Source organism: Schistocerca nitens, chromosome 1 (assembly GCF_023898315.1).
Source record: "Schistocerca nitens isolate TAMUIC-IGC-003100 chromosome 1, iqSchNite1.1, whole genome shotgun sequence".
NCBI lineage: Eukaryota > Metazoa > Arthropoda > Insecta > Orthoptera > Acrididae > Schistocerca > Schistocerca nitens.
The window spans coordinates 188,084,713-188,095,318 of NC_064614.1; positions in this window are offsets into that span (position 1 = coordinate 188,084,713).

The following is a 10,606-nucleotide window of genomic DNA, read 5'->3' on the forward strand; positions in this document are numbered from 1 at the left end:
CGTTGTGTGGAGTGTCGAATCACGGTACACAATGTGGCAATCCGATGGTAGGGCGTGCGTATGGCGAATGCCCGATGAAAGTCTTCTTCCAGCGTGTATAGAAAATTCGGAGGCGGTAGTGTTATGGTGTGGTCGTGTTTCTCATGGAGGAGGCTTGCACCCCTTCTTGTTTTGCATGCCACCATCACAGCAAAGGCCTACATTGATTTTTTAAGTAACTTCTTGGTTTACACTGTTGAAGAGCACTTCGGGGATGTCGATTGAACCTTTCAACACAATCGAGCACCTGTTTATAATGCACGGCCCTTGGCGGAGTGGTTACACGACTATAACATCCCTGTAACGGACTGGCCTGCACAGAGTCCTGACCTGAATCCTATAGAACACCTTTAGGATGTTTTGGAACGCCAACTTCGTGCCAGGCCTCACCGACCGACATCGATACTTCTCCTCAGTGCAGCACTTCATTAAGAATGTGCTGTCATTCTCCAGGAAACCTTCCAGCCCCTGATTGAACGTATGCCTGCGCGGGCGGAAGCTGAGAGCTACAATCTTCAGTGGTGAAATTTAGAACATTGAAAGTTTTTAAACGCTCTAATGTCGAATAAACCAAAGAATGTGAATAGTCGTGTTTTGAAGCCCAGATTGGTAGAAAAACGGAATGTCTAAGCATCACTAGGTTCTGTAAACTATGCGCCGTAGCCGTGAATTTGGTAGAGCTAAGTTTCTTCTGCAGAAGAACACACGTTCTCACAAACTCCCTTTAGCACCATTTTGTAAGAGTGTAATGTTGTATTTATCCGAGAAAGAAATACCCAACTTTTTCTCAGGCTTGAAAATACACTCACTTTGTGTTCCAAAAGCGAATTCTCTTTCTTCGCACCTAGTCTAAAAAATGGTTAAAAATAAAGAATTTTCAAAAGGGAAAGAAACCTGTGGACGAAACAAATAGCGATGTTTAGATAAACGGTTCGTGGTTAAACGATATTCGATGGAACTAAAAAGCCGGACAATCGTGACTATCCGCCACAGGCTTAGTATATTACGTAATATATCCTGATGGAATATTACAATTGACGGCGCAATAAGACTGACTGTTTCCGATGAGACGCGAAAGTCAATACTTCAATAATTTAAATCATATTCTTACTCTCAAAGAGTTTATCGCTAAGGTGTTATTGGATGCTAGATGATAAGTTCCTTTGTGATAAGGTGCGCTAAGCTCTTTAACTGCCTGGAACATAAAAAATTAGACACTATATCTGAATGACGTTTTTTGTCTATGAGAAACTAACTTATACTACTTTAGCAGCTATTTAAATTCACTCTTTGGTTTTACAGGTAACAAACGGTTTCTTGCATTCAACACCTCTTCCCATGACAATGAAAATCTCCGTAATTTGCTGTTTACTCTGTAACCGGCGCTTCTGTTTATTGCATCATAAAAATTTTCTTCATAATTTGCGGTAGAGTTTTTACATTCATGAGCACAGTCAGCCATCACGTTTACACAGAATGACAGACTACGGAATAACAGGACCAACTCCGCATAGTTTATTAGATGCCTGTCAAACATACCTTACACTTATTACTTAGGGAACCGTCACCATGAAACAGAACTAACAGGATATCTTGATTTACCCACAAACTAAGCTTAATTAACTGCAACAGTTATTCAGTTCCCATAACGGCAGTCTAAAAACAAAATAATCGAAGCTGACAGGCGATCTTTCGGGGATGTCGAGTATTTCTTAAAATGTTACTGACGGTAATTTTGGTGGAAGGTTCAGCTAAGCATCATAAACTACAAGATGCCCGATTGTATGGTGTGTGGGAATTAGATATATTTAATTTCTGAAATGACTCCCGACACAGAACCATTCTTGAGGAATACTAGTGAAATCTGCACGCTACGGGTTTTCTGAACGCTTATTAATGTTATCTGGCACTAGCAGGGAACCCTAAGTTGGTAAGTTGCGATAAAGCAACAACAGACATAAAATATCCCTAACAAAAAATATTGTTCAATGTACAAAGTATGTTCTCTACTGAAGTAAGAAAGAGTAGTCATTGAAACAACTGATCTGTTACAACAGAAACGTGTATGGAATATGATGTTCAATGTAAATAATACAGAAAAACAGATCCACCGGTGGAGTTGCTTCTCACAATGCCTCGCACTGTTCGTGCAGTATACCGCACACATCTACATCTACATGGGTACTCTACAAATCACATTTAAGTGCCTGGCAGAGGGTTCATCGAACCACCTTCACAATTAATCAATTATTCAAAATGACAGTCAAAATCGCATTATTTATTTTGCCACCAACCGGTTTTAACCAGCGATGGGGTCATCTTCAGGGCAATTTACACTGTAAAGTTATAATATTGTAAATGATCATGTACGTAATCTACAAGCAATTAGTCAAAGTTACATAAATAAACATATTTTTATACCCATTTGGTCGGTCGCTGGAGTCGTCACCCTGCCTGTGCACGGTTGGTAACTATGCATGGTTGGTTCTCTGCATGAGCTTAAATAACGGCCAACAACACGTGGGCAGACGGTAACGCCCTCCACGGTGACCAACGGTCTGCCCACGTGTTGTTGGCCAGAGTCCCTTACATACTAGTAGCCATTCCACGTGTCCACAAATAAACTCTAATTTATATTCCAGTGGCCACGATGATGGTATTGGCCTATGGAACTGAGTGATCCAAGCTTTTGGATGTAGTATATTTCCACTACTTCGATAATTTTGGAAGTTCAGCACTGACATAAAATGTTGGTAGTCACATTCCATGACTTCTCTTGTCTTCGTCCTTATTCCCAGATTTCCTCCAGATGATATATAACATCGTGATGTAAGTGGCTGCTGCTTTGTCCTCCATTATTTTCATAGTTAATGTGCATGTCACATTTCCTAACCGAAAGAGGTAGTGCAATGGTTAGTACACTGGACTCGCATTCCACTGGAAGAGGGTTCAAACCTGTGTCCGGCCATCCTGAGTTAGGTTTTCGTGATTTTCCGAAATCGTTTAAGGCAAATCCCCGGATGGTTCCTTTCAAAGGACACAGCTGACTTCCTTCTCCATCCTTCCAGAATCTGAGATTGTGCCCTGTCTCTAATGACCTCGTTGTCACCTACTCCACATTTCCTGACTGGGACACTATTGTGTGACAGATCGCTTTCTGTGTTGCTGCTCATGGCTTGTGATGCGTTGACTGGTGCAGGACATGCTTGTACAGATTGACATACTGCCTACTGGGGACTACCGTACACATCGGTTTTGTTACACTGGATTGGCATCCTTCTTTTCCTATTTCCTGTTCCACACATTTTAGAGGGTTGTCGTTCTCTTTGAACATTTTTTACTTGAGTTTCCATCTGCTCTACCCGATATCTCATTTTTTCATGAGTTTTCTCTGCTATCCTTTGACGTGCTTGCAGTGTGGTCAGAACTTTCATATTCCGACTCCATGCATTCTTTGCTGGATTTACATGTTTCTTCACTACTAGTTTCGACCCAGCTGTCGTCTCCCTAATATCTGTCACCTTGTCTTTGATTTTGTTCAGGTATCCTGTCAACCTCTTTTCTAAATCTTTAGTTTCCTTCTGTCTCCTCTAAGTTCTTAGTTTCTTTCTGCCTCTTCTTTTTCTGATTGTTTACGAATTCTAGGTCAGTGTCCATCTGCGTAATTCTTCTGTCATAGATTCTGGTGTCAAAGCGCTTATCAGTTTTGTGGGAACGGAGTTCGGTGTGATGGTCAACCTATCAGAATCCCCTACTAGAACGTTCCATATTTTTACCACGGTATCAATGTGTCGAAAATCGGCTGCGTCTCCATTTTCTTTTACGTGATTTGATTCATCCAAGTACCTGTAATCTGGTGCTCCTCTCTCCATATCGTCTACGCTTTCACCAGACTGTTCCATGAGGAATGTGAATCTGCTTCTCGTGGGACGCATCTTCCTTACTCTTCTGAGTATGCTCCATGTCGTTAAAACATTTCCTCTTGTCGTCCCCCGGTACTAACCTCATTTATGTGGCTATCTAACATATCAGCACTTAAACAAAATCAGTTGCCAAACTGTGCCTAATGTATGAACACTATCCGGCACAACATATCCCGGCCGCTGTGGCCGAGCAGTTCTAGGCGCTTCAGTCCGGAACTGCGCGACTGCTACGGTCGCAGGTTCGAATCCTGGCTAGGGCATGGATGTGTGTGATGTCCTTAGGTTAGTTAGGTTTAAGTATTTATAAGTTCTAGGGGACTGATGAGCTCAGATGTTTAGTCCCATAGTGCTCAGAGCCATTTGTCTGTTCAGTCGTCTGTACACTGTGTGTCTGGAGACAACTGTTGCAGTGGCTACGATAAGGTCACGAGCAAGGCTACCTGCAGTACTCCTTCGCCGTCTGCGGGCACTGATGGTGAGATATCGGTCTTCTTGTGGTTGTACACTGTGGACGTCCCGCAATGCAGCGCCTGGACGCGTTTCCTGTCTGCTGGAATCGTTGTTATAACCTTGAGACCACACTTTGTGACACACGGAGGGCATGTGCTACGACCTGCTGTGTTTGATCAGCCTCCAGTCGCCCTAGTATTCTACCCCTCATAATGTCATCAATATGCGTTCTTTGAGCCATTTTCAACACACAGTGCCGGCCGGAGTGGCCGAGCGGTTAAAGGCGCTACAGTCTGGAACCGCACGACCGCAACGGTCGCAGGTTCGAATCCTGCCTCGGGCATGGATGTGTGTGATGTCCTTAGGTTAGTTAGGTTTAAGTAGTTCTAAGTTCTAGGGGACTTATGACCACAGCAGTTGAGTCCCATAGTGCTCAGAGCCATTTGAACCATTTGAACCAACACACAGTCACCATTAGCACGTCTGAAAACGTCTGCACACTTACTCGCTGCACCGTACTCTGACATGTATCAACACCTGCGTATGTGGACTGCTGCCGGCGTCAGCGTGCGACGACTGCAGGTCAAATGCAACGCTTGGCCATACCCCGAGGTGATTTAAACCCGCAAACCGCCCACCAGAGACTTGTTTCACCTTGTATCAGCATTATCCTTAATTTATGAGCATGAGTGTATTTTATCCATGACGTACACTTTCACGGCTGGTTTGTTTTCGATAACAATTCAACCTTTGTCACTTGAGTCATTGCATGGTCGTGCCCCAAGGTGATTTAAACCTGCCGGCCGCGGTGTCCGTGCGGTTCTGGGCGCTCCAGTCCGGAACCGCGGGACTGCTACGGTCGCAGGTTCGAATCCTGCCTCGGGCATGGATGTATGTGATGTCCTTAGGTTAGTTAGGTTTAAGTAGTTCTTTCTAGGGGACTGATGACCTAAGATGTTAAGTCCCATAGTGCTCAGAGCCATTTGAACCATTTAAACCTGCAAACCGCGCACCAGAGCGTTGTTTCACCATGTATCAGCATTATCCTTGATATATGAGCATGAGTGTAGGTGCGCAGAGGGAAGTGAAAAGCTGACTTGCTGCACAACCTCGGAGCTGGAGGCTAACCAAACATGGCATACAACACAGGCAGGGCAGAGAAGCAGGCCTCCAATATTGAGCATACACTACACGCAGCTAAGGTAGAGAGGAGATGCAACAGACGAGCAGGGCCTCTGTAGGTCACCACACACTGTCGCTGCAGAGACAGAGAAGAACAGCAGTGCCTCTACAGGCAGAGCTGAGGTATTGCACAGCAGCTGGGCCTCTGCATGTCAGTGCACACTGGATGCTGTAGAGGCAGAGCAGCGATCCAACAGGGTCTCTGCAGGTAAACATACACTACACAAGCAGAGGCAGAGTATGTATGCAGCAGAGCATCAGGGACTCTGTGGCTCAGCGAACACTGCACGCAGTAGAGACAGAGACACACCAGAATATGTGCAGATCAGCACACATGCACGCAGCAGAGGCAGAGATGAGGCACAGCAAAGCAGCAGGGCCTCTGCAGGTCAGCTCACAATACATTTAGCAGAACCAGAGCGCAGTAGTGGATCTCTGTAGGTCAGAGCATGTCGCACACAGCAGAGGCAGGGAGGAGAGACAGAAGAGCAGCAGCAGGTCAGTGCACATGTCATTTCAGTAATAGGGATTAGCGTGCGCGCTGGACCACTGTAACTTCACAGTCGAAGGACGGAGGAAAATAGCCTGAGCGTGGCTCGGTGCAAGTTGGTACGCACTGAAAGCAATATATGCATGCACACTTGGACTATTAAACAATACTCTTTGTCGAAATAAATCGGCGCGAAAACAAAGTTCTTACTCAAACGACCACATGGTCCACCCAAAAGTGGGACTTGCTCGCCACCCACCGACTTCCCGACTGCCGAAAGACAGACCAACGACTGCCCATTGGCCAAGACGGCCGCTCGTAGGCTCGGATGTCTACCCCCCAGGTCATGCAAGTACCAATCTCACCAGTTAAGATCACAGATTTTGATACATACATCGCTCGACAGAAATAAGTACACCATCGGAACCGCGCTAAGAAGTACATCTTGTTCACTACGTTACATTAATTTCTAGGATTATTCTATCGCCCGTAAATCAAGTTTTAGTTTTTCCAAAATTTCACCACTTAGCGCAAATTTGTTTGTTTACGTCTGTGCTGGAGAGTTTTAACATAGTGCTGCATATAACACCGTTTTTTGACGTAATCTATAGCGATCTGCACATTGCGCTGCTAAAAATCTTCATATCTATAATAATTAATTAATTATAGGCGACAAATATTAATAATAATTTGCATACAATGAAAACTATTGCAAGTTAAGTGTATAGTATAACTTAACTAGTTTACAATATGTGTGATGCCACCCAAAATATTATATAGTGCCGTTCTTTACGTCATGAATTTTCTGTTGAATTTTATGAACAATTTTCCATCAGACTTTGTTTATTGCCCTTTACATGCTTAATTATTTATGAATCTTAACATATGACAACCGCACTCGATCCGCTATGACGAAACGTTTTTAATGAGTGCTCGCTCATCCCTGTAAGTTGTTATTTACTGTTTTTATTAATCTTTCAGTATTCGTGATATTAACCGATTTTGAGGTTACTATAAATTTTGTGACTCATGAATTGAAATAAAGATCGATCTTTCAGAAGATGCATGTTGCTGACCACAATCCACTGCCGCATCGCTCTTCACCGTAAGTTACATAGTTTTCGCGTAATGCGCGAAAAACCAAACAGTACCCCAAGCTGTGGGCCACGTGGCCGCCCGGCAGCGGAGGTACCCCGCCGACCGCTACAAATCTCGCGCGGGCGTGCCACGCGCTTCCACGAATGGCGCACCATGTTGCGCGCTCGCTCTCCACAAAGCAATACTTGCATAATACACCTATTCATCTAGTAACGGGGGTTTTCACCGCCACAAGGTCGCTAATGGTGCGCAGAATGAAGGCCTCTTGAGAGCCTCAGTACAAGTTTGGCTCTCTATAATTTTATCTTCATTGCAATTTCGCAGGATGTTTGTAGAAGGAAGGAATCTGTTGAATTTTGTTAAAGTCTCTCACACAAAATTGAAGTAACTGAAATTGTATATATTGGGGCATGAATCAACTCTCATTGGCTTAGTAGTTAAGTGGCACTCTAAGGATCCAAAACTACAGCTTTAGTACTCAGTCACCCCGCTGCCCATGGTTGTTGATGTGAAAAATGACGCACTGAAAAGTCCTTAAATGACAATCTATGGATCCAGTGGCCACAACTCTGATCCCCAGTTAGCCTCCTGCCAATGTTTGTTCGTGCGAAAAATGACAACTTGCACCGACATTTAGAGAATGGTTAAGTGCAAGTCTATGGAAAGAGCAGCCACAGATTTGGTCCCAAGTCAGCCATCAGCCAAGGTTTGTATGTATGAAAAACAATGCACTCTAAACTGAAGATTGTTTAAGTGCCAATCTGTGGATCCAAAGGCCACACCTTTTGTCCCCAGTCAGCCCTTTGCCAATGCTTGTTCTGTAAAAAATGACAAATTTCACCATAAAATGGAGAGTGCTTAAGTGTCTCCAGTTAACACTTTGTCAGAGATTCTTCATGTGCAAAAGACAATTTTCATTGTCACTGAAAAAGTGGCTAAATGCGAGTTTGCAGATCTAAAGGCCATGCATGGCTTCCCCAGTCAACTCCCCCAGTCTGCACTCTGTCACCGTTTGTTTCTATGAAAGATAACAACTTGACCATTATTCGAATTTTAAATTAAAACGAATTTCCCCTGTAAGAGATTTGTGAAGTCAGTTCAGGTATTAGAGAACGTCAGCTGTATACCATCTTCAATAGAGCCACGTACACTGAAGCACTGTGGTATACAAACCAACATTCGGCTCATTTTAAATTTATGTGATAAAAAAAGAGTAAATGTTGTAAACTACTGCGTATAATGCTTGTGTAGAATAAATTGTATGCTGCAAAGAAAGCATCCTGGGATACTGAAACTCTGAGGTTGTTGTTGTTGTTGTTGTGGTCTTTAGTCCAGAGACTGATTTGATGCAGCTCTACATGATACTCTATCCTGTGCAAGCTTCTTCATCACCCAGTACCTACTGTAACCGACATCCTTCTGAATTCCTTAGTGTATTCATCTCTTGGTCTCCCTCTATCATTTTTACCCTCCACGCTGCCCTCCAATACTACTAAACTGGTGCTCCCTTGATGCCTCAAAACATGTCCTACCAACCGATTCCTTCTTATAGTCAAATTGTGCCACAAATCTCTCTTCTCCCCAGTTCTGTTCAATACCTCCCCATCAGTTATGTGGTCTATTCATCTAATCTTCAGCATTCTTCTGTAGCACCACATTTCGAAAGCTTCTATTCTCTTCTTGTCTAAACTATTTATCGTCCATGTTCCACTTCCATACATGGCTACACTCCACAAAAATACTTTCAGAAACGACTTCATGACATTTAAATCTATACTCGATGTTAACAAATTTCTCTTCTTCAGAAACGCTCTTCTTGCCATTGCCAGTCTACATTTTATATCCTCTCTACTTCGACCATCATCAGTTATTTTGCTCCCCAAATAGCAAAACTCCTTTACCACTTTAAGTGTCTCATATCCTAATCTAATTCCCTCAGCATCTCCCGATTTAATTTGACTGCATTCCATTACCCTCGTTTTGCTTTTGTTGATGTTCATCTTATATCCTCCTTTCAAGACACTGTCCATTCCGTTCAACTGCTCTTCCAGGTCCTTTGCTGACTCTGACAGAAATACGTCATTGGCGAACCTCAAAGTTTATATTTCTTCTCCATGAATTTTATTCGTACTCCGAATTTTTCATTTCAGTCATTGTCTGAGCAGATGTTACAGCAGCGCACGTAGCCCTTGTTTCGGATAGGTACAAGGATGCAGAGTTTCTGCAGAATAAAGGTGTTTTACAAAGATATATCCAACAAATGCACACGTCGACCAGACCTGCAGGCACTTCACAAACTGTAACTCACCGTAATGGAAGAACGCTTTCAGGTATGTGTCTTTTAGCATGGGGAAAAAGAGAGCATTACATAACAGCTTCGAGAGCTGTTTTTAAATAACCTGACGGGCGAGAAAAAAGAGCTAACAGTCGTACCCATGGATATGCCCACGGAATGTTTTGCAGTACAGTAGGGGAGATACCCTCCTGATGAGAGACTTCAACGTGAACTTTTAGGAGTAGAAGCGACGAAAATAAATTTGTATATCAGACGTATTCATATTTTGTGGAAATAATAGCGCTATTCATATATTCATTTATCAAAATTATACACTCGACATATCAACTATATTTGTACATTTCCTCGATGCACTTTTGTTTTCTGCATAATTTTACTGGGTTTTAGGAGTAGGTAGCTACTTATCTGTTCGCTTATTCTATTAAATAAATTTAAAAAACTGAATACTCGTTAATTTTTTCCTGTAACATATTGATATATAACATCTCAACTGATCACAGGTGTTGTTGTTGTTGTGGTCTTCAGTCCTGAGACTGGTTTGATGCAGCTCTCCATGCTAATCTATCCTGTGCAAGTTCCTTCATCTCCCAGTACCTACTGCAACCTACATCCTTCTGAATCTGCTTAGTGTATTCATCTCTTGGTCTCCCTCTACGATTTTTACCCTCCACGCTGCCCTCCAATGCTAAATTTGTGATCCCTTGATGCCGATCCCTTCTTCTAGTCAAGTTGTGCCACAAACTTCTCTTCTCCCCAATCCTATTCAATACCTCCTCATTAGTTACGTGATCTACCCATCTAATCTTCAGCATTTTTCTGTAGCACCACATTTCGAAAGCTTCTATTCTCTTCTTGTCTAAACTATTTATCGTCCATGTTTCACTTCCATTCATGGCTACACTCCATACAAATACTTTCAGAAACGACCTCCTGACACTTGAATCTATACTCGATGTTAACAAATTTCTCTTCTTCAGAAACGCTTTCCTTGCCATTGCCAGTCTACATTGTATATCCTCTCTACTTCGACCATCATCAGTTATTTTCCTCCACAGATAGCAAAACTCATCTACTACTTTAAGTGTCTCATATCCTAATCTAATTCCCTCAGCATCTCCCGATTTAATT